The following is a 24879-nucleotide window of genomic DNA, read 5'->3' as shown; positions in this document are numbered from 1 at the left end:
AATGGGGAAGGGTAAATGGGGATTGGGGATTTACCGCCCCGCCAAGGTCGGAATGGGGCGGTAAATCCCCTTACCGCCATGGCGTTAACGTAGTTAGCACCATGGCGGTAAAGTCACGGCCCTGGCGGTAACTTACCGCCAGGGTCGTAATGAGGCCCAATATGTTTTAAAAAGGAATATACCAAAAGAAGATAAAGTGGTCCCACCATAATTACCTCACAGACGCTCCACAACCAACAGCAAGACCAGACGTATACACTAATGATTACATATCTCACCAGACATAGTAAGTGCACTTCTTTTTACTCATATATTTATAAACTTTCTATATTAGAAAAAAAAAACATATTACTTTTTTGTTTTCTCACAGAAATGTGTAGTACTCTCGACTGGCTAGAGGAGCATTTCCCACGAGAGGAAATGTTAGAAAATAGTCCACCTAATGGTACACACTTTACTATATAAACCAATTAATAAATATTATTTTGTATACATTTAACATATACATTTTTTTTATTACAGACCATACAAAAATTCCAAGCATCTCACAACAACAATCAGAGGATATCACTCTACAGCAGATTCATCAAAAAATGGATGACCTTATGCAAAATTTTATGGATTTGAAAAACTTTGTGGAAAATTATGTGAAACCCCCAACAGCACACCATTGTCCAACCTGCACTTGTCCCCCCTCACCCTATCCCACACAGTTAACCCCAAATCCTGTCTATTGACCAAAGCGTTTCGATGGAATTTCCTTCCCTTCTTCACCTGATCCCAGTTATCTAGAAATCCCTAATTCTCCTGTTTTTGTTTCCGTTTCTGCCCCACCTTCCCAGTCATAATTGTATATACATATATGAAATAAAGTTACTTTTCTTATATTGTGTTGTAATTACTTTCAGTTCCTTGTAATAAAACCAATTTAGGTGTCCACGGACACCGCGGTTGTTCGGAAATGTTCGTAAAGAAACGAAAATGTAACTGTCCTGAGGACACTACATCTGTCCGTAATGTTCTCATGCAAGTTCAAAATGTTCTAAGAACACTCGTAGTGTCCTGAAATGTTCGTAAAGAAACAAAAGTTAAAGTGTTCTAAAGAACACTATATCTGTCCGTAATGTTCGCTATCAACTTAAAACTGTCCTAAGAACACAATTGGTGTCCTGAAATGTTCGTAAATAAACGAAAATGATGTGTCCTGAACAACAGTACAACTGTTCGTAGTGTTCGCTACCCAATTGAAAGTGTTCTAAGAACACAATTGGTGTCCTGAAATGTTCGTACATAAACTAAATTACACGTGTCCTGAAGAACACTATATCTGTCCTTACTGTTCGCTACCAAGTTTAAACTGTTCTAAGAACACACGCGGTGTCCTGAAATGTTCGTTTCACGTGTGACGCACTTTTAATTACTTCAGAACCCGAACAGTGTCCGTAGGACATCAATGCGCATGCGCTAACCAATCTCCGTGCACTTGGTGTCCTGCGGACAGGCGCATCCTTCGCAGACTAATTCGCAAACAGATCATATGACCGCGGCCACGCTCATCGTGTGTCCTGAAATGCGTGCACTGTTCGTGGCCCCGAACAATTTAAAAGTACATTTTCAGTTAATCCATAATATTTTTCAATAAAATCTCACCATGCCACAAGTCCCACATAGCAATCTTGAGTTTCTATATACCTTTTGAAACTTTCCGATCCTTTTTTTGTGTTCGATCTGTCCGCGCACAGTGCGCATGTCCGCGGACCGTGCACAAGCACCCCTATAAAAGACCACGCCCAAGAACTTATTCCCATTGTGTTTCTGGCTATTCTTCAGAACACAGTGATTTTTGCTGCCACCTGCAGACTACACCATCATCGACATGGCATCCTTGGCTGCTGAACTGCCACTTGGTAAACGCTGATATTCCTTGCATTTTAGAATATAATAGACTTCGCTCACTATACACTCCCCATCTAAACACATATTCTGTTCCACAAAAACTAAAACGTTGTAAAAGAAAACTAAATCAAACAGAAATGCAACAGGACGTCACTGCAAATCCTCCAAAGAGAGTAAAAGAAACTAATACTTCATCAAGTACCACAAACAAAAAAGAATCAATTAGAGAAAGTAAACCAGGTACTTCTTTAAAGAAGGAAGACAAACTCCAAAAAAAGCAGTTAGATACAGAACTACCTGGACCATTTAAATTCTCAAATATAGTTGGTGTAAGTTGCTATGCAAATGTAGCAATGAATATTCTATTTCAATTACCACCAATTGTTGACAACATTTACTCACACAGTACAGACCCATTGTGTTTGCAAATGTTAGTACTTCACAGAAATGCAGCAAACAATCCTGACAACACATATAGTGTTTTTGGAATAAGACAACAATTGGACTACTGTGCTGGAATCGTGAAATTCACTATAAACTCACAGGAAGATCCACAAGAATTTCTAATGTACTTACTACAAGTACTGGAAAACAAAAACATACCTATAAATGAAATCTTTCAGATTTCATACATGTGGAAACATACATGCACTCTCTGCAACAATGTGACACAAGAAGAAATCCCCAATGAACGCTTCATATATATATCAATACCAAATTGTGAATCCATTCCATTTCAGCAACTTGTACAAAATGCAAACCATGGTAGATTATGCTCTACCTGCAATTCAGATAATCGCTCCACGTTAGTAATACAAACACATAGTAAATACGTAATACTAATGCTTCTACGTTACAATGCAGATGGTACCAAAAACAACTGCAAGCTGACTGGATTCACACATGGTCAAATATCACTTGGTAAGAAAACCTTCACAACAATAGGTATAATCTACCACGCAGGAGCCACAACCAATTCAGGCCACTACACTGCATATATAAAAAAGAAATGTGGATGGTTTGAATGTAATGATAGTACCAATACTCTAAAGCAGAGATTAACAGCAAATCTTACAAACGCTTATTTGATGTTCTTAAAACCAACATTTGATAAATAAACTGTATTTAAACCTTTAAGTAAATTTGTGTTACAAAAATATAAACTGTTAGAATACTCCAAAAGCTATCTAACTGCTCAAAGATTCTACAACAACTAATCAGATAAATGAATACCACTAAATTAGACCACAAAATACACAGTTAGAATACGCCAATTGGTATCTAACTGTCCCAAAATTAAAAATTTGTGTTAAAATAATATAAACTGTTAGAATACTCCAAAAGCTATCTAACAGCTCAAAGATTCTACAACAACTAATCAGATAAATGAATACCACTAAATTAGGCCAAAAAATACACAGTTAGAATACGCCAATTGGTATCTAACTGTCCCAAAATTTAACAATATCCAAATAGATAAATCAAAACCACTAAAATGTATTAAAAAAATAGACAGTTAGAATACGCCAATTGGTATCTAACTGCTCCAAAATTTTATAATATCAAAACAAATGAAGAATCTGTTACTGCTCCAAAAAAATACAACAAAGCAAAGTATAAAGCATTAGCCAGAAACAACAAGTGAACACTGAAAACAAACAAACAAATAAACTGTAGCATAACAGAAAAAGGTTTTTTTTTTAATCCAACATGGATTTTTTTTTCTCCCACAGACCCAATGATTTTAGCAACAAATACAGAAACTGAGCAAGTTGCATAGTACTCTGATTTGTACTCTACTAAATATGAGGGTAGAAAAAAAATAAAAGTATATTGCTTATACAATGTAATAAGTCATTACAAAATACTAATACTATCATGCTATTTTCTTTTATCACAGAAATGAAGAAGAAAAACATGGACTCCCATTACTAGACCAAACAGTAAGTATACAATAATAAGGACAACCATAGCAGCATATCACATCCATAGTATCTAATACCTTTGTTCCTTATACATTTGTTTTTCACCCAAAGTTATAAGCAAATATGAATGTGATATGCTGCGGTGGTTGTTGCCAGGGCATACAATCTTGGGTGCCGATTTTCAGCGTGATTACCACCGGTGGGAAATCCGACGCACATTTTCCCCATTGAGCCCAATGGGGAATGGGGCATTCCCGAATGGGCTCAATGGGGAATGGGGATTTACTTTACCGCCGAACTCGTGATCCGGCGCTATTACCGCCCAAGTCTTGATGATGCCCAATGTAGTGTTTTCTCTCACAAACCCTTTACAATCAGTTAAGCCAGTTATGTAAGAAATACGTAGATTCAGCACAGTCTCAGGGTTCAAAGTCAACATACATAAATCAGAGATTCTGAACATTTTAAGGACAAGGGAAACAACAGAGGATATACAACAGAAATTGACCCTTTTTTTGTGGGCAAAAGGTACAGTGAGATATCGGGGTATCAATATCTTAGAAATGTATTTGGCAGATGGAAAAAAATATATATAACATGGCTGTGGACGTTGGCTCTGGTTAAGATGAATGTATTGCACCAATTGCTTTATCTGTTTCAGAATGTCCCACTGGCCAAGCTGAGAGAGAAGTTAAAATGCATACTGCAATTTATATTGACCTTCATATAGAGGTCTCGAGCAGGCATTAACAGGCGGAGGATAATGACGGGGAGGAATAGGGGAGGAAATACCTGCCCAGATATACTGAGTTACTACTTTGCATAAAAGTGGTAGCGGAATTGGACAAACAGTGCCTATTTATCGAACAGGCCATAGCAGGCCATCATCTGTGGAAACAACCTTGGCTAGACAGGCCACAAAGAACAAAGGGGATACACTTAAACACAATATATCAGGGCACATTAGAGGCATGGAATATCATCCATAAGAGGGGAAGTTGATAACATACACGTCTCAATTCACTCCACTTTGCAGATATGGAGATATCACAATCACTCTGAGGGAGAAAGGCTTCAAAGGGTGTTATAAAGATGCCTGCAAGAAACTGGGGGATATTGTGGTGGAAGTAATGGTAATGTCATTTGAGGAATGTAACCAAGACTTTGGCCAACAGAAGGGGGATTGATTTATGTACAAGCAGATTAGACACTGGATGCATCGGCCCATCATAAAGCAGGGAGTGGCAATACCACTCTTCTGACTCGGAAAAACTCTTCAAGGGTCACATACCATGAAAGGCCTGAAAGAGAAGATATATACCCCTATATTACTCGAATGTTGAGTTAAGACTCACTTTTATAACTAATACTCATGTTTTGGTTAAAATAAACACTAGTGAAGGTGACAAAGCAATCCTGTACATGTCTCGATAGGATGACAATCAATAGCCTTAATGTCCCTGATACATCTGCTCTCTGTTGCAGTGCTGCAACAGAGGATCCAATCTCTGTGGAAGATGCTAATGATGGGGATTTAAAAGCAGTCGTTTGACAATGTACATCTCAGAAGGATATAACCATACTATTAATCCTGGTTATGCTTCATTCTGGTGTGCACGTTTCATCCAGGAATATTGAGGGCTGTGGAGAATCACGGTGCTGTGATCCCCACAAGAGACTTACCCAGGACTGCCTTATGGTGGTAGCACTGTTGTCCGCTGGAGCAGGATGGTGGCAGCAGTGGAGCAGCACGCGACACGTGGAGGAACATATGGGTATCCACTCCTTAGCATGCCTCTTGGAACACCGGGAGCAAGGGTGGCAGAATTCTCTGCCCTGAGAGGTTGAAGTGGATGATAGATGATGGCAAAGAGACACCATGGGACCTAAGAGAAAAGGCCCTAGCCATTTCCTTTGACAGCGCCTGGACAAGTCCTGGATGCTTTGAACACTAAAGAGCCCATAGAAGGACCTGGATTCAAATCCCCAGAGAGGAACCTGGGGAATGTAAGTGGCACTTGAATTAATACAATAAAAACCTAAGCCCCAAGCATCAGATAATTAATATTTGAAGAGGCCAGGATAAAAGAACAATACATAAAAGGAAATAAAGAAAGTAAAATCATGATTAAAAAAACAGAAGTCCAACTGGTGAATAAGGAAATAGAGCCTAGCATAAGAGGACGAGAGTGGAAACACCCTGCCAGACAATCCTGTAAGCAGGGATTTCCTTCAATTAGCTGAAAACAGAACGACAATTAGTCTGGGTAAAAAAGCACAGTCATAACACTCTGGTTCCCTGTACGTCTCTGAAAAAGCTGGTGAAGGGAAGAAGAGCTTTAGCCTGAAAGGGGAGATGCTGCCTTGGTGAAGGAGCCTGGCTACACTAGAGCACTAGATGCCTGGAAGCTGCATGAGTCCAGATGAAACTAATTTACACAGGAGAAGAAGGAGAGTACCTCGGCAGTCCACTTAGGCCAAAAGGGTGGAACAGCTGACCTGCCTCAAAAGCCTAAGAAAAAGAGTACCCCTCAACACACCTAAGCCAAAAGGGTGCAAGAGTCGACCAACCTGAGAAGCCTGGGAAGAGGCTAAGGCAACACCTCAATAATACCCTGGTAGAGAGACCAGGTCATAAGCAAGTCACATGAATAGAAGAGGGGCAATAGCAAAGTCCACTGAAGAGGAGAAGGGAAAAGCAAAGCAAAAGCGAATAGGGCAACCAAGTAAGAAGTGAGAATACCCCACCGAGAGGTTAAGAGAGAGAAGTCAAGCGAGACTCTGACAACCTCTGAAAGGAAGACAGTGGTAAGGGCAAATAGCAGAAAGGGCCCCAAAAGGAATTTGGGCACAAAAGACGCCTGAAGCAGAAGAGGGTCAGTAGCTAAAGGCTGTGGTTAAATGTGCGAGAGAGATATTCTGAAGCCCAACAAGAGGTTGGGGTAAACAACCAAGAGGTGAGAGAGAGAGAGTGTAAGAGAGACAGAGAGAGAGAGAGAGGGAGAGAAAGAGAGAGAGAGAGAGAGAGAGAGAGAGAGCGATTAATCAAACAGTGGATTGATATAAGGAACCAAAGAGCAGGACGTATTACTCACCTAAGCGACTATGCACCTGGAAGGCAGCAACAGGACCCAGTTTGAGTTTTTGCATTAGCGGGCCGTTACTTGTTTACCCGAGGATGCCTTGGAGAAGGCCTCTCTGAATTGATGGGCTTTAGTATTTTAGGGAAGGACTTCAAGTCAGATGTTTTACCCCCAACACTTTTCCACTTAAGGGAGGGAAGGAATTTAAGTTATTTTCCTCATCTCACCATTTGATTTATCCATTCTGACAACTCACTATCTTCGGAACATTTGATGCAGGAAACCTTTGAGGATTAGCTATGACAGGCACATTTACTTTAGGGCTTTGGGCACCTTTCTGACTCCAAAGTTTAAGTACACCTTTTGTTTGCATTATTCACACATGGATGGACTTATAAATCATTTGTTTTTTTAATATTCCACTTTATTCCACAAACCCTGTTTTGTCTTACATTTGCTTTTTTTCTGATATGTCCTTGTCCAACGAGAATATTGTGAGCATTTAAGTCAAATTGTAAGGACAATACATCCCCTTGTCAAGCAAATACATTTAGGGGGCAGATAAGAAAAGTAGTTGGTTTTATGCTGAGGTCAAGTTTGCAATACAAGAACAGTTGAATCAGGACACTTTGGGTAAGGATGTTCTTATATTTGGAAGACTGAATTATAAGAACATAACCACTATAAAAAAGAAAGGATTCGCCAAAGAGTGATAGAAGAGCTGTTAATGATAACAGTATCAGATTTTGGAAATTAGTGTCACATGGGACCAAGGTGAGCTCAACATTAATGCATGGTAGTATTCCTGAAAACATTTAGTTCTTGTATTTCGAAGATGTATACAAGGAGACTGACTTATGTATCGGACAGTTGTATTGATATTTTTCTCAATAGGGCCAGTCTCTCCCTTTTTGCCGTATCCTGAAGAGAAAATGTGTGAAACAATGATCTCACAAAAACTGTCAAAAGGCCCTAGGACCAGATAAGATCCCTGTGGATATTTTTAAAAATGAATATAGTGTTTGGGTCCCTTTGATCCTCAGCTTGTTTATTTTATTCTGTGCCTTTTTTCTAGTCCCTGATCCATGGAGGAAAGCTGAAATTCAGCCAGTCCATAAAATGGTAGTAATGATGATCGATTGAATTATCAAACAATATCTTTAATCGACATAGCTGGAAAGATTTACACAAAGGTACTTTTAGGACATCTTAATGCGTGGACTGAGGGAAATTGTATTATCAATCATTTACAATCTGGTTTCTAGGAGCGCATCAGTAGAGTTGACCAAGGTTTTATGTTATTTTTAATACTACAAAAATATTTTATTTTGAGGACGATTAAAGTGAATGCCTTATTTATTCATGTACCCTTGTTAAATGCACTTGTAGCAATGTATTCAGCGAAGGAGGCGACTGTGAGATGGATCTTAGGTAGTTTAGTTGCATCTCCATTTAAAGTTCAAAAAGGTATTCCCCAGAGCTGAGTTTTTCACCAAAATTTTTTCTCAATTTTTACGAGAAGCTACATTTAAACTCTACTGCTTCCGATAAAATTCTGCTTTTACTCTCTCTTTGCCAATGAAGCTGTCCTTGTTTTTCTTACACTGGCTGCTTTAAACAGACATTTGAGGTATATTTGTGAATTCTTTGATGAAAAGGAACTTGACCTTAATCATAATAAAACCAAATTGATGATTTGTACTGCTCATACTAGAAACCCCCTGACATTGTCATTGGCATTGATGGTGTTGGAACCGAGCATGTTCAATCCTATGATAATCTAGGGATCCAATTCATGAACAACTGTCAATGGAAAATCATATTGAAAAAAAAAATCCTATGCTGGCAAAATACTCTGGTATTTCTAGGTTTAATAAGGATTCTGGAAATGGTCCCGTTTTACCATTACTGAAAATATATAATCTTCACTCAAGACAGGCAGCCTCATAAAGCTCTGAATTATGGGGCTATTGTGCATCAACTCAGTTGTCTCTTCTCTTACGATTGGATTACGATTGGATTACGAAGCTACATCAAAGGCAATGCTCTAATTGAGCCTCAAGGTACGTAGATTTGCACCACAATGGTGGAATTCAGCCGCATACACCAACATCCCTTACCAAAGCATTCACATCAATACACCAGACTAAAACAGAAAGCAAACCATAGCTGTCATCAGAATGCAGCTACCTTCTATGGCAAAAATGTGGTATTGCTGGAAAGATAACGACAGACAGATAATGGGCCTCATTACAAGTTTGCCAGTACGGGCACTACGGTACCGGTAAGCTTGTAGGTGCCATAATTCCAGGACCGGCAAACTACGAGTTGTGCTCACGGATGCCTTTCTGCCCACTACGTCTGACCTGGCGGGCAGAGCGGCACCTGCAAGCACAGCATGTTGGATGCACCGGCACCATTGTTTTGAGCCACCATGATACATTTGCAATATTTATGAAATTAACACAAGTACATCACCCCATCAAAATGGAAGCCAAGCAATGTTTGCAGATCTCAGTTAATTCTAGGAATGCTGGTATCTAAAGGATTTTCTGTTTTCAAATTTTATTTTACATTTTGCAGTTTTGGCCCTAGGATCAATGGAGCAACAAGCATGGGGGGAAATGGCCCCTTTCCTCCTTCCCTGCCCACATTGCAGACACTCATTCACACTCCTGCACCAGCAATTACATACAGGAAGCAGAGTAACAATAACATCTCACCCCAGCTATAAACGTTGACATTTGATTGGACTGTGTCAGCTACTGCACACGAATTTGTAAAGTGGGTAAGGGAGCCTTCAGAGAGGAACTTCTGGAACACAGCTCAAATGGGAATACTAGCTAGCAAGGATGTTCGACACAGGAATGTGCCTGGTTGGTGAAGTTATATGGAGATAGCAGCACGATTTCTCGTTATGAAGATGAAGGTGAATGATGGAAAGAATGTTTTGAATCAATGATAACAGCTGGCTATTCTCTGGATGAGGATGGAACCAATATGCTGCCTGAGGTTTGTAAATGTTGGAAAGCGTATCTGCTGCCACACGTGTATGAGGTAGCCTCTTTTTCTTTTTCCTTGTGCTTTAATGTGTATTCTGCTGGCTAGGCCTAGGACAGGTGGCAAGGAAAATTATGGCTATTCTCTTCAGCGGCGCAGCTCGGGGGGGGGGGGGGGGTCGAAATTGCAGCATGAATTTTGGATTCACACTCACTACACACTTTCACACCCACATAACATGGAAGGACGGTAGCAAGATGTGCTCACCTATTCCGAGTGGTTTGCTTGAGTTGAAGGGACTGTTGGCTTCACCTGAGTTAGGAAGCTTTATTGAATGATACACAATGGTTAGGAAAAGCTTCAAACACAGCTGAGCTGTGTTCAGAATGACAGGTTGGGCCCTATCAAAATCAGGGTAGGCCTTCCCCCTCATGTTATGTCCTAGGTAATATGGTCTTTCACCTTCTGTAATTGCATGGAAGGCTGAAAACAAAGTTATAGTAGGTTGCCCAGAGCAATGCCAGAGCTGGTTATTGAGTGGAAACCTTCCTGCCATTAATTTTCAGTTTTCTAAATGACAAAGTGGTATGTGAATGCCCAGACGTATGTCACTCACTAAATCTCATTGATGACATCAATGAGACTGAACAATGGCTGGGATTTCTAGTGGTCTCCTGCAAAAAGGATGTGACCTAGCAGTTTGGAGTGGACTACCCTTTCAAGGTGAGATCAAGCCTTATCTGCATATGGTCTTTCTCCTTGTGTAATGTCATGGCAGTCAGAACAATAATGGTCTGGAGAACTGCGCAGAGCAACGGCAGAGTGAGCATAAACATTCAATTTTGCTAATGCTGGACCATGCTTGAAATTTGAAACTACTGTCGGAAATGAAAGAAAAATACTTAGGGCCAGATTTTCACAAATAAAAAAGTGGGAACAACTGAGTTGTGCCACAAATGTGCCAAAAATAGATGTGCTTCAATCACAGAAGTGCACATCTCAGAGATGTGACACTTTCGAAAAGAAGTGCAAAATGTGAGCAAACGATGTGTACAGTGGGTGGAAAGCATGCAAACACACCAAATGAAGCATACCAAAGAGGAGTGGCCACAGACAGTGCACCAACATCATGATTCACAAACCTGACCACTGGATTTCCTCCAAAAATGCCCTTCAACATTTGCTCCTTTCTCAGCGTGGAAGAAGAGGCCCAGAAAAGATTGCAACCATGTGTCCAACCAAAAAAGGACACAGTGAACCCCAATCACAACCAACACACAGTATTAAAGCACAGCACAACGAGTCAAGTACACATTCCCAAAATGGCCAACACCAGCAGGTATCATGATGCTTCACTGACTGATGAGGAAGGACCTTTTATATTGAAGGACCATTGTATTTCCTCTGGCTGATAAAGAGGCTCACAGAGGTACCACTTCCCACCCCATATCATACTGGAGATGGTGAGTCACTAAGAAGGGGTCATTACCACACCCACAATGCATGCCCATGCCATACCACTACTAGCCAATGTACTGTCAGCCAGGTATTTGTTTTCAAAATGTTCCTTCCAGATTACCAGTAGCGTTGTGATGGCGGTATCATAATTCCCACAGTCACAGGCCAACACAAGTTTTCAAAATGTTCTTTACACCTGCCAAGGTATATATAGGCAATCCCCATACCAAGGCAGGACAAGTTAGGGCATTTTCCAAATAGCTTGATACTGGGCGTTTGTCTTGCTATTGATTGCATCTATGTGGCCCTTACACCCCTGCAGTCATAGAATACATGTACGGGTATGAGAGGACATTAAGAAGTAGAACACTTTCCATGTGGCTGTCTAGCAATGGCACTGACAGTTTTTACACAATTAAATGAATTACATGCATAATCCTGCGCTTCATCAACACAATCATAGAGATTGCTCTACGCATTCCTGAGTGACATGGAAAAACTACCACCTGAGACATTTAAATATAAATGTACTCCAATGAGAAGTTACTCCCTTTTGCAGAGTGAACTCACAACAAAGCTGAAGTTAAAAAAATATACCTTGCTTATTCGCAGACACATTGTGTACATAAAACAAAAAAAAAATACATTAAACAAAGTGTCTGAAATAATTGGCTTGTGTTTTTTAGGGTAGATGTACTTTTTTTGGGCCATCTGATGAGATGTAAATGCATTGGCTCAAAGTGAGGCTCATGTCAGCACTTGCACATAAAAAAGTCAGCCTCTGACAGATGCACCAAGAAGTGTGCTTCATATCAGATGCACCATTTAGTGCCCACTTATTGGCCCCTTCTTTTGCACCACGGTTTGCACACCTTTGTGCAGTTGCACATTCTTTAGTGTTTTCTATGTGAATTTGCAACCTTCAATGGGATGCAATGAGCAATAGCTTTGTTTTTGATAATCTGGCCCTTGGCTTTTTCAAAGCTGCACATGGAAAGTGCCAGTTAATAGAAAAGTTTTCACTATAATTGAGATCTTTTGATTTGAAAAATAGGGCATGCCTTTTTATCAGGGCCGTGTGTGTGTTTGTGTGTGTGTGTGTGTGTGTGAGATGCACAAATGATACACAATGCAAAATCACCCCACATAATCTGCCTCTGCTGAGGGATCCTTTGTGTGTGTCCTCAATTCTCCGTTAGCTTCTATTTTACTCTGACGCTTTTACCACCACCGTTGTACGCTTGATATATTGTTGTCCTATCCCCATAAATTCTGGCAACAAGAGCTAAAGCTCATAGCTTTTAAGTAATGTTGTATTAAGATAATGGATCGAGCAGTAGCAGAAAATATATCTTTGAAAAGGGTAGCGTTTTAAAGTTTTAAACAAAGTCTACATGTGCCTCTATGCCTTCATGTACAGGGCCATCACGAGGGAGGGGGGAAGATCTGCCCCACAACTTGCTCTTGGCAGGGGCCTTGTGGCACCCCCGCTGCACCGAAGTAGAATGCAAGACATTCGAACCAATTTGACACGGTACACAGTACTGCCTGCCTCTCAGCAGGGTCCTGTCCCCTACAAAATGATTTACTTGTTTGTATGCAGAGCCATTTGACTCCGCAACAAACTGAGAAATAATGAGATGGTGGTGCTCAGAAGTGAGGTCTGCCGCCTCTCATTACTGTGCTGGCATCTCAGAAACACTGAATGACAGGGGAGAAGGCCTCTCCTGACATGTTCACAATGTGGAGAACAGCAACATGAGCATAATGACTGACAGGAGAGACCTCCTCACCTGTCAGGCAAGCATTGTGTCTAGGTGCTCCCTACCTTACTAACAAATTTACTCTGAGATCTTCCCCTAGAACTACGAGATCCTCCAACACCCTATGTCTCACAGTACCTAGATTTACCTCTAAAAGAGCTGGAGGTTCGAGCTTCACTGTCCTCGCCTCCCAACTCTGGAACACCTTGCCTCTGAATATTAAGACATCCAAATCCTTCCAAACGTTCAGGAAGCTGACCATTGGGTAGCTTCTGGCAAAAAATCTACCTTCAATTTAGACCTCAGCTATAAACTGTATATATTGCACATGGCTCATTTCTGTCATTTTGGTTGCTATTACCCCTACTGTCTGTGTATATATATATATATATATATATAAATATATATATATATATATATATATATATATATATATATATATATGTACATATATCATGTATACTTGTTGTTTTACTATTACTTCTGATTATTATCATGTACTGTGCCTTGTAACTTGTACTAAGCGCCCTTATACTCCCGGGTCCGGAGCGCTATAGAAATACAATAAACAAACAAACAAACAACAAAGTTTAGAGGCAATGTTAGCAGAGATGTATTGCCATGTGTAACATGATCATCCAGTTATTATTGTCAATTGTTCATTCGAGTGTTTGAAGCAATTGAGCAACTAGTTCATAGGGGTGCACTCGTAGTATGCGTGTCGCTTCTGAACAACAGCATTTACACAGTATTTCAATAGCAGACAAGATACCATACCATTTTTGGAAGTAAACAAGCCATATTTTAATACATTTTCACAGCACTTATGACGGGAACCCTATAGTTATTTTACATCTTGTATCATCGGTTACCACGATGTTGACCTCTAGCCACTCAGCCGACCCTCTAGATGCCTGTTTGCCCTACTGGCTTTCTAAGCTGGCCTAGGTTTACTTGTAGGAAGTCCAATGTCCAGCCGGACAGTCCAAAGGCCAAAGCCTGGTCTAACAATCCACCCGATGGGCAACCAGAGGGACCACCCCTGCCGTCCTTGCCTGCTTGGACCCCTAGACCCACAGCCATGGTTTTTGTTAATGCAACATTTGATCATTGTCCGAACATTTATACACTCCATTGTGTATGTCCTCGTCCATAGCGCCACAGGGCTGTTTGGGCTACTGTCCAACAGTCCTCCTCCCCATGCTCGGGCACAGACACCTCTGAATATCCCCTAGTATATTGTGAATGAAAACATCCATAACTTCCTGGGAGAGATGAACCCCATCTTTATGAAAGAAATTGGGGGAGGTCTTAACAAACCTTGCCTAAAACTGCAGAGCCAGGGTGTACATGTTAATTTTGACAATTCCATGTTTAACTTCCTTACTGATAAGTTCATGGCTGCAGGGCTAACACAATTCCCTCAATCCCACCTGACAATCATTTCTGACCACACTATGACTGTACCCTTTAAATGGTGTGGAAGGAAAGCCAACTCATTAAACATAAATTCCTTCACTTGCTGCCTGCCCCACCTGGCCAGGTCATTCTCTTCTACATGAAGTACCAAAACCTTGGGATGTGGAACACGCCCCTGCTCCAATGTTTCCAACAAAAATTCCTAGAGCTGTCTGAGGCAGAACCCCCCCACTCCCAACCAGTAACACACAAATCCCTCATACACTTGTTTGTCATGCCACACCGGCTCTCTCAGATACAAATAAATGGCGCATACCCATGCAACCCTCGGCGTAGGCCTCACTTCTGCAAGAAAGATTTGCAGAGTTAGAGCAGGGCTCACTTAATGCTGTATCACTGGCCTAACAGAGACCGCACATAACGTCAAAACCAATCAGACCTCCATCTCCCGATATGCTGTAGTGCTTAAGGGGGCAGAACCACCCCTGCTGCATCAGTGGCTGAACCTATGCAAAAGCAATGGGAGGTGAAACGTGCGGTCGATAGACCCACTGCGTGGAATGCTTTCTGCATGACCCTTTTAAAATGGAATTTTGTCAAAGGATCCCCTTCCCCAGGTGGACCAATAATTTATGATGACCGCCCTTCAGTCTCACCACCACGTAAGGTTCCAGAAGGAGCCTAGGACACCACACCTGATTGGAGGCAGCGAACAATGTGACCCAGGTCCCCCTACGCAACTGGTATGTTTTAGACCTAGGCAGATACAATCTCACGTGATCAGGTAAGAGATGCATGTGGACCCACTTAATTCCCCCAACTTGTCCACTCTGGAAGTGGCCACCAGCTGACTCACCCTAAATGCCTCACGAAATCCCAAACTATATGCCGCTGCAAACAGTAATCCCTCATAAGAAGACTTGTACACTACTGGGAGAACCCCTAACATACTTGGGCTCCAATGCTCCATAAGTCCACAGGGAACTCTGCCATTCGCTTGTCTGCCATTGAACACCACCTCCGAAACACCACCATCTTAAAATGAGACGAAGCATCTTCTGCATTATTATAGACCCCTGGGACATGGCATGCCCTAGACACAATCCCATATTGCCAAGAGTACAATATCAACCTCTTCAGTACGCGGAGGACCCTCCCACATTTTGCTGTCTGTCTGTTAATCACCTCAACCACAGACATGCTGTCCGATCAAAGAACAATGCTTTTCCCTGACAGCTCGTTCCCCCAAACACAGACTTCCACTAGTATCGGGAATAGCTCCAAAAATGTGACATTCCTAGTGAAACCAGACTCTGACCATTCCACTGTCCCCCATTGCACGCACCACTGTGAACCAAGCACTGCACCAAACCCCACAGAGCCAACTGCATCTGTGAACAAAACCAGCGCGCCGCTCATGGCCGGTGGTGAGAACCACAGCACTTCCTATAGAAATCCTCCAAAAAGGTCACCCACAATCTTATGTCATCCTTCGCCCCACTAGTCAACCTAGTATGGTGGAGTTGTTCCCTAAACTAGACATAGCCCTAGCAATGCTGAGAGAGAAAGGCCTGCCCATTGGAGTCACACTGATTCAAAATGTTGCTTGCCCACTAGCAACTGCAACTCCTTAAGGGTCACTTTTTTCCCTTGAACTCTGCCACCTTGTCATTGGGAAGACTCAATTACCCGGCTTTCGATTCCAATTCTATACTAAGAAACATCAAACAAGTGGTTGGGCTTGTTTTCTTTTCCGCTGCCAATGGTACTCCTAAAGAAGCAGCCATCTCAATGAATGCTTCCAAAGCCTTCCCACAAGATGCCTTCCTTGGCTCTCCCAAAAATAAGAAATTATCTAAATAGTGGATCACTCCTCCCTTGGCTGCGCCATCCACAAAAGACATTCAAGGAACCTGCTAAACCTCTAAAAATAGGCACATGAGACTGATCACCCCTTTGGCATACATTTATCGAAATACAGTTCGCCCTCAACCTGAAAACCTAGGAGCTGAATATCCGCCGGGTGCACAGCTAATAGCCTAAAAGCTGATTCGATGTCGGCCTTAGACATCAAAGCCTGTTTTCCCAGGGCCACAAGCTTGCTGATTGCCAAGTCGAATGATGCATAACGCACCACACATAAGCCTTGATCGATTCCATCATTAACTGATTCGTATGACAAGTTGTGAATTACCATGAACTCCCCCCCTAATTTTGAGCACCAAACCTAGCAGGGAAAAATCAAATCTGCGAGCAGGGGGGTTTTGAATGGCCGTGCCACCCTACTGAGACTAAGCTCTTTCCCAATCTTCTTCCTCAATGTCCCTGGATTTAGCCACAAGGGCTCCTGTTTTTTTGAGATTCACCCACTGCTGGTGGTGATAGAAGGGATCCGAAAACCCTCCTGAAAACTGTGATACAGAAAATGAGCATCTGCTGCCTGCGGGGAAAGTACCCAACCGCAATGTTAATGCCTGAAAAATGACAGTGGATTTGGCCACAGCAAACTGAGCAGAAATGTGCAGCCCCACTTTCCCACCTGACCCGTTCCTCACTTCTTCTGTTCCCTGTCTTTTTTCTTTTTGAAACACTTGCTTTCGTGTTGGAGGATCCTCCAAAGAAAGAGCAAATGGGATTAAATCAACTGACGGCCGCATTTGTACAGAACTTTTTGTTGAACTGCCAGCATGCGGATTTAGGGTCAGCTGCCCTATTTGGGGGGCGAAAGGTGTTAAGTTCTGTTGAAAGAAAAGAATGGGGGGGCCCTGCTTTGTCCACCAGCCAGTGTCATCTACTCCAACCAACTATTCACATCCCTCTGGTCCCACCTCATGTTGGGCTGATTGGCCTTCAACTGTTCGAACTGGGTATCATAATTGAGCCAAGCATCCTGGTCACATTTGCGCTGTGCAGACACAATAGTGTTAAGGTAATAGAATAGCACCCTGTCCAGCTCTGGCTTTTTTTCTATCAGGACACTAGCATAGATGGCAAAGCCTGTGATCCAATTGGAAAAACTCTTATTTACCCATATCTTCCTAGTTTTGAAGGATGTATCATTCCCCTCCTGCCTTTTCTTAGAGTTATGGATCAGATCAAAAACGTCCACATATTCCCCTATACATATTTTCTCTTTCACCTCATTAGTTAGATGCCAGCATAAACTACCCTCTGATAACAAGAGGGGAGCAACACTCCCGGCATGTTAGCCGACAATGACACTGATGCCTCACACCCTGCCTGGCCCTAGCACACTGCTTTTTGTTCCCCCATTTTTCAGGACCAAACCTGGGTTGGAGAAACCACTGCCCCCCACCCGGAGCCGGTTCTGACAATGGTGGAGTGATTGTGGGCACAATTGTGAGAAACTGCCCCATGGGTTACCCCTGGTGACTGCTGCATTCTGGACCCTGCCACTGACTGCACCCCCACCATCCCTGCAGTCTATCCTGATGACTGGTTTGGTGCTCCAGGTCCAGAAAACAAACTGTCCCAATTGAATGTGGGCAAGAACATTGACCCCTGATGTGTGGGCAAAAAAGGGGTCCATTGGGGACCCCGGAATGAATTTGGCCCATTGCACCAAACAATGTGTGTGGAAATTGCACATTTGGCCAACACAGTACTTGGGCCCCACCTAGAGATGTAACCTCGACCACATTGGGGCCGGTAGACTCACCAACCACTGGTCACAGGCCTGGTGCTTGTCTTGGATGCCCCGTCTCATTCAACAGCGGGAACACAGTATGGGTCACTGCCAGAGCTTTATTAGTGGGTGCAGCTGACAACAGCCCCCCCCCCGAAAGACTGTTCAACATAGCTTTAAAGAGCTGGAATTGCCAGTCAAATAAGAGCTTAAGAACCTCTGCCGGGATCATATTTGGGCCCAGGGTCAACCTCTTTCCAAATTAACAATAGACTTACAGATCTTATCTTCCATGAAAAGTGATGTTTCACAATGACCATTGTGAACCAGGAGACCACAGAGGAGATAGAGAGCACTATGGAGAATGTACACAAAGTAAGATAGATGGTTTTCAGAACAAGGGCAACATGATTATGACCATACTACTCTAATTATGAATACATTTGGGAGGATTAACCCTGCACAACCGTTTGGACCAGAAGTTATTTAGAACTGCCTGGCAGGTGGTGAGGGGGAACAACAGGATGATGAAGAATCACAGCTAACAAAGCAGGATTTTTAGTAGGAAAAAATACAAATGCAAATGCCATAATGGTACATCAGGCTGATCAGCAGAAATGTCACCAATAGCCATTTCTACAAAGATGCTAAATTTAATTGCCAAATATGATAACATAGTCTTAGGTGACACAGGTTAGGTAACGTCCTTGACAAATCCTGTAGAGGATGTAGCTGTAGCACCAGAAGTGGTACCCCTTGAATTGGGTTCACATTTTAAGCCTCACAATGTTCCAAAATAAACACATACTTTATGCCGGGTGGCAAAAGAGTGGGCATTATCCCACACAAGACTCATGTGGGTTCAGAGGATACATGCATCCAACACGGATGCACTATCGATGATGCACCTTTTGAGGGATGGGGAGTGAGGCTTCCGTAGAAGCGCACCATTAATAGACATCAAGAGTGGTGGGCAGAGGGAAAATGGAAATGGGAGATGGTGCTATGCAGTCACTGGTAAACATATGATGAAAGATAGGGGGTGCCACAGCAAGGGTGGAAGGACAGCATGCCCGATGAGTGCAATTAAGAGCCCAAATTAACCTATGTCTGAGGCCTTGATGTGGGTATTAGAAAAGAGTGAGCGAGGGCCAGAAGGCTAAGTAAGATCTGGTCATTAAAATAGTGACTGACTTGGCTGAACTTCTGGACGATCAGGATGAAAGGAGCAGTCTTCTCCAGTGGGCAGAGTTGCCAGAAATAGCTTGAATAAGAAAAGTTGTCCTCCAGCAGTAGCTACTAATGCAAGCAAGGATACACGAAAGCAATTCAGATGTGTCCACATCTTACACAGACCGAGATTGGTATGATCATTATAGTATAAACTTGCTGCAACTCCGAGGAATTTGAAACCTTCAATGCCCAAATCAAGCCCAATGACCCTTTCACGGTAGAGACTATAGTACCTCTTCCAAACTAACTGCACCCACAACCTGAATGCTCCCTCTGGGGCAGAGTGCAAAAAACATATACACATATTCTTGAAATTATCCAGTGACATGGAAGGGATTAAGCCCACACTCAGTGGAGAAGGTTTGCATCTTCCAGAATATTCTTGTATAGAAAAGTAAAAAACTGTTGCCACCCAAGAAATAGATTTAACATTTGGAAGTAGAAGGACATATTGGGTTGGGATTTGTACTGTGGGAGGCTAACAAAAGACACATGGTATTTCTGTGAATTCACTGAATTATCTTGAACACATGGCAGGACAGTACAGCCCATCAACTTCAGGTTGCATAAAATCCAACAACTTCAGAGAGCCATGTGTCTCTAGGTTGAAGAGTAGGGAATGCTCCAAGTGGTAATGATGCGGTATACAGTTTATTGAGAACAATATTTTCAACCTTAGGGTGGAAACATTGGTTTTACAGAATGAAACCCATCCACTACTTTGTTTGGAGAGGAGCAAACCAATCCTATGACAGGAACAAAATACCTGTACCCCTACCCATTTAAAGAGATATGAAAAGCAAAATGGTGGAAATGAGACATCCGGTAATTGCTGGAGCCCTCAAACACAGTAACCAGGAGACGAAAGAAGGGCTAATAAATACAATCTATGCATGGCTCACCTGGAAACTGTACAAAGGTGTCTTTCTGAGGAGTGACCTAAAATGGTTCAGCGTAACCAGCTAAATGACAGGCTGTCAGAGGAAGATGTGGTCATAATGGGCACATAAATGTCTTCCCCAATAAACATCTAGCTAGAAACCCACACACTGACTGATCCTTTTAGGAGAATGAACAATCTGCACAAAGTCAATTAGTACCCAGCGAGGATCAATCAGAATGTAACAAACAATCTGATTGGCCCTCGCCGGGGCTTTACCCAACCAGGAATCCCAGGATTCCTTTCCTTTGTTCCTAGCGGGGGGCATGGCAGCCCCTCAGCCAAAGAGGAGGCTCAAAACGGGGCAACCCCCTCGCCGGGCCTCCAAACGCTACCATCCTCCCCCACCGAGGATTCAGGTAAGTGTTTTCTTTCTTCCTCCCAATCCCCTGCAAACAATCCTCTCCCGACCCTCCCAACCCCACTTACCTTATTTTTTCTCATTTTTCGTGTCCCCAGCACGTCCGCTCTCGATGGCTGCCATGGAAATGAAAAGGGAAAACAGACTTTGTTTTCCCTTCCCGGCAGCCATTTTTTAAAACGTTCTTTATTTTTCCGAAACACTGCAGCATTTCGGAACAGAAAAAGAATGCTATTAGTAACCCGGTCTTGCATGCTGGGGTACTAATTGCAATAAGCCCCTTGCCACAGGGGCATTACAGAGTCAGGTAATGCCTGCGGCCTTCGATAACTATGGCCCCCAGGGAATTACCTGACTCAGTAATGCCCCAGCGGCTCAGGGCTTATTGCTTAAATATAGGTGCCAGAAAAAAGCAGGGGGCATGTTGATCTCATGCAGTGTGGGAATTTGTAAGAAAGCAGTTTGTAAGAAGGATAGCAATGATCAGATCCAATCTTTTGACATTAAACTATTGGACAACACAACCTTAATGATAATACATGTGTGTAATGCAGCAAAATAAAATCAGATATGGAACAGCTCTTGCCTAGTGTGACTGGACCGACTCAGCTACACATTGAGTGGCCAGGAATAACCCGTCAATATCAGAAAAATGCCCCCTCGTCACTTACAATTACAGCAGAACCCTCACTCAACCTTAGTCACAATGACCATAGTTCCAGCCTCCCCGTTGGCCTCTTCACTACTTGTCTTTGCTTAATTAAATATTCAAAAGTACCATGTGTACCCTATACTATCTTGTCCACTGCTGCATCATCTATGAGCTCCACCCACACGCCTGTTGGTGTTCTATGAACAAACTGTCTTTAAAGTCCTATTACTTCTTTTGAAATCGCTGCATGGCGTTGTTCCACGCCTACCCAGCTAACTCCATCTCCTACTACAATCACCCATGCACCCTCCCTATAGCTCATTGCCAAGTCTCTTCATCCCCCAACCACCCTGCACACCTGGAACGTCCTTCCACTCCATAAACACTGCTTCCATTCGCTTCTTCAAGTCATCACTAAGGCTTCACCTGTTAAAAAAAGACAGAGCTTCCACCATCTAATTCCACATTAATCCACTACCTGTCCAACCTGCACCTTCTTCAAATATTCATTATAACCTGCTTGCAGCCAGTCCTACTGTCTTTAATCAGTGCTCTGCCCCTGGTTTCTGTAACATATATTGCTATATTTCGTATTATCCACTAGCCTGTTGCTTGCTACTTTTACTGCTAATGTACAGCACCCGATTCAGAATTGCCACTTTGATTGTTAGAGGTTCTGGATGAAACACATTTCAACCGTAATAAATATAAAAAACAAATATAAAAACGTAATACATATACAAATGATTCTATCCCGAAAGAGATGAGAGTTTCTTACTTCACTCAACTCCCATACAGACAGCCACAGGGGGCTGCCAGTTATGACGTATGCAGTGGTGTGCAAATACTCTTTCTTTCTGGGGAGAGAATGTTATTATCCACAAACCTAAAGCTACTGCTTCCTATGGGAGCCTATAGCTGTATCACTCCAAAATTAGGACTTGGGATGAATTATGAAATTGAGATGGAAGTTGGGCTAATACACGATTACTGATGAGGATGGTGATGGTTATTTTAATATTTTCTACGGCCACTTCTGTGAGCAAGTATCAGAACTGATATCCCAGATTATATGCAAAGTAATTTCACTCCCAGGGATAGCCTAGATAAAAGGGCTGTCCCAGATGCAAGGAGCTCAACATGTTTTTCCTGCAAACACCCATAACAAAGCCCCCCACCAGATGCCAATCTTCCCCTTTCTTCAGATTTTACCATGTTTCTGCATCATTGTAGCACCTTATGAAACACCTTCCTTTGGGTGATTCAGGGGTTGAAGGAGCTGGGAAGCAGGAGTCTTTTTTCTGTCGAAAGGAAGAATCGCTTCATATGGCCTCCAATTCTCCCATATTTATAGGTTACTAGTCAGGTGACCCATTTTAAGCCAGACCTTCAGAATATGCAAAACACAAATCACTGGCCTTCCATTAAAGAGGAACCACCCACCCCACAAAATCACATTGGTAACATTCAAAGACATTTGTACTTTCATGATGTTAATATCTGGATGAGGTGTCACATGACATGTTCCTTCCATGTACTTCCCACCAAGGAGATGTTTGACCCCTCCTATCAAGACAACTCCCCTTGTCCATTGAACAGTCCCTTTGTATAAGTTGGATGTTACCAGTTCTGTCAGTCACATTCTTTCCGAACAGTCCAGACTCAAACCACCCTCAAACAGCTGTTTTCCAGGTAGTGTTCTGTACATGTCCAAATATGTGACAAAGAGAAAAGAAGTATTGTCTAGTAGACAAGCTAGATAATGAGTAATGAGAAAAAAAGCAGCCTAAACAGAATGCCTATTATAATGAACACAACATTGGCATTGCGAATGTCAGCGGAAGAAATATATAAGATGTAGAAAATAATACAGCCAACACTCTACGCTTTTGCATTTAAGTGCAACACAGTGCAGTAGAGTGGCTCTTCATCATTTATTTTGTTAAAGTAAGTACACTTCATGGTTCTCGCCCTGTTTCAATCTGACTAGGGCTTAGTGGGAACTTGATCTACGCGGATACCTTTATATTCTCCCCTGCAATACAATCTAACATTGTATGTTCATCAGAGCATCAATCTCTTCATCATGTTCACTTTTTTGTTTGAGTATATCTATGTAAATATCACTATCAACTCTTAAAACTAGACTAGAAAACACTTATTTCCACAGTTTGGGGTGATATAGAGGCATACAAACTGATCACTTCCATCAATTTGTACACCTAGAGTAGTATAATAAAACACCTGCTAAAATGAATGAAAAGATCCGCAGCATTCAGGCAGTGACGAGGATCAGTCTGCCTTTAGCAGTTTCAGTGACTAAACATAATAATTCAGAAGGAATACATAAGGTAGCATACCGGTGTGCGATTTCAAAATCTTGCCTTTTCTCGTTACATTTTGCTTCTAAGACTCGCAATACATTTCTAATCTTCGGAATCTTTTGACCATGTTACAACATGGCTAAAAGATTCCCAAATCTAGGGATAACCAATGTCCAGTTTTACATTATTTCTGGATGTAAACATACCACCTCAGCCTTCTCTGATAGACAGAAAATATGATGTACTTTAGTACTCATCTTAAGCAAGGGACGTATATCTGTGGACAGTATACCTGACACATGTACGCAGCTGTTGTTGGCAGTGAACAAAGCTGCACCCTTCAGTGTAGTGTCAATTGCAAATCATCGCTTAATATCCTGTTATCTACTAACAAATCCTGCCCTTCAACTAATTTGCTAATTCATTGCAGCTGTGTAAGCTGGAAGGGCCATAATAACCAATTGTTACCTTGTCCTATCCTGAGATCTGGGGTTATCCCCAGGATACTCATTGGGTTAGGTGCTGGATGCCCTGGTGGATTTATCTCTCAGACATCATGGTGTATTGCCCAGGTCCAGTTGCTGTTGGCCCAGAGACCTTCATATAATATGATTTGTCTGGGCATACATGGTGTCGACTAGGTACTTAGCTTGAAAGGTGCACAGCATTTATCAGCATCTCCAGTTTCTATATTTCAATAGTCTTATCAATTGCCAAACCATTGCTGGTACTCTAAAATTACTGCCAAAGTCACATGGTAAAGATGGTTACCAGATTTCATCACAGATGCTCAGAGGTCCTTAACCTCAGCACAGGCAACGTTATCTTCAAAAGAAGCACCTACCATCGTTATGTTCCAAATGAGTTTGGTGAATAATTATTTTGTAGTAGAGCAGAGGACAGAATTTATCTTGAGCTCACCAATATTGGCTTCTTTGTTCGTAGGCTGCACCCGGTGATCGGCACAGTGGCTTGCTCGAGCCGACCTAAAAGTCCACTAAAAGATTGGCCCCTATACTCACTCCATGCTGCGAGGGCTGTGTTCGTGCTTCCTGCACTTTGTCCCTCACACCCCTCTTACTTCTTGTGGACAATAATACCTGCCGCAGTTACACCATATGGTTAGCTGCTCCGCTCAAACAATTGGGAAAATGAAATGTCACCTAAAAGGTAGATAAA

Source organism: Ambystoma mexicanum, chromosome 10, assembly GCF_040938575.1.
Source record: "Ambystoma mexicanum isolate Mex_15411 chromosome 10, UKY_AmexF1_1, whole genome shotgun sequence".
NCBI classification, from domain to species: Eukaryota; Metazoa; Chordata; class Amphibia; order Caudata; family Ambystomatidae; genus Ambystoma; species Ambystoma mexicanum.
This window is presented reverse-complemented; position numbering follows the sequence as displayed.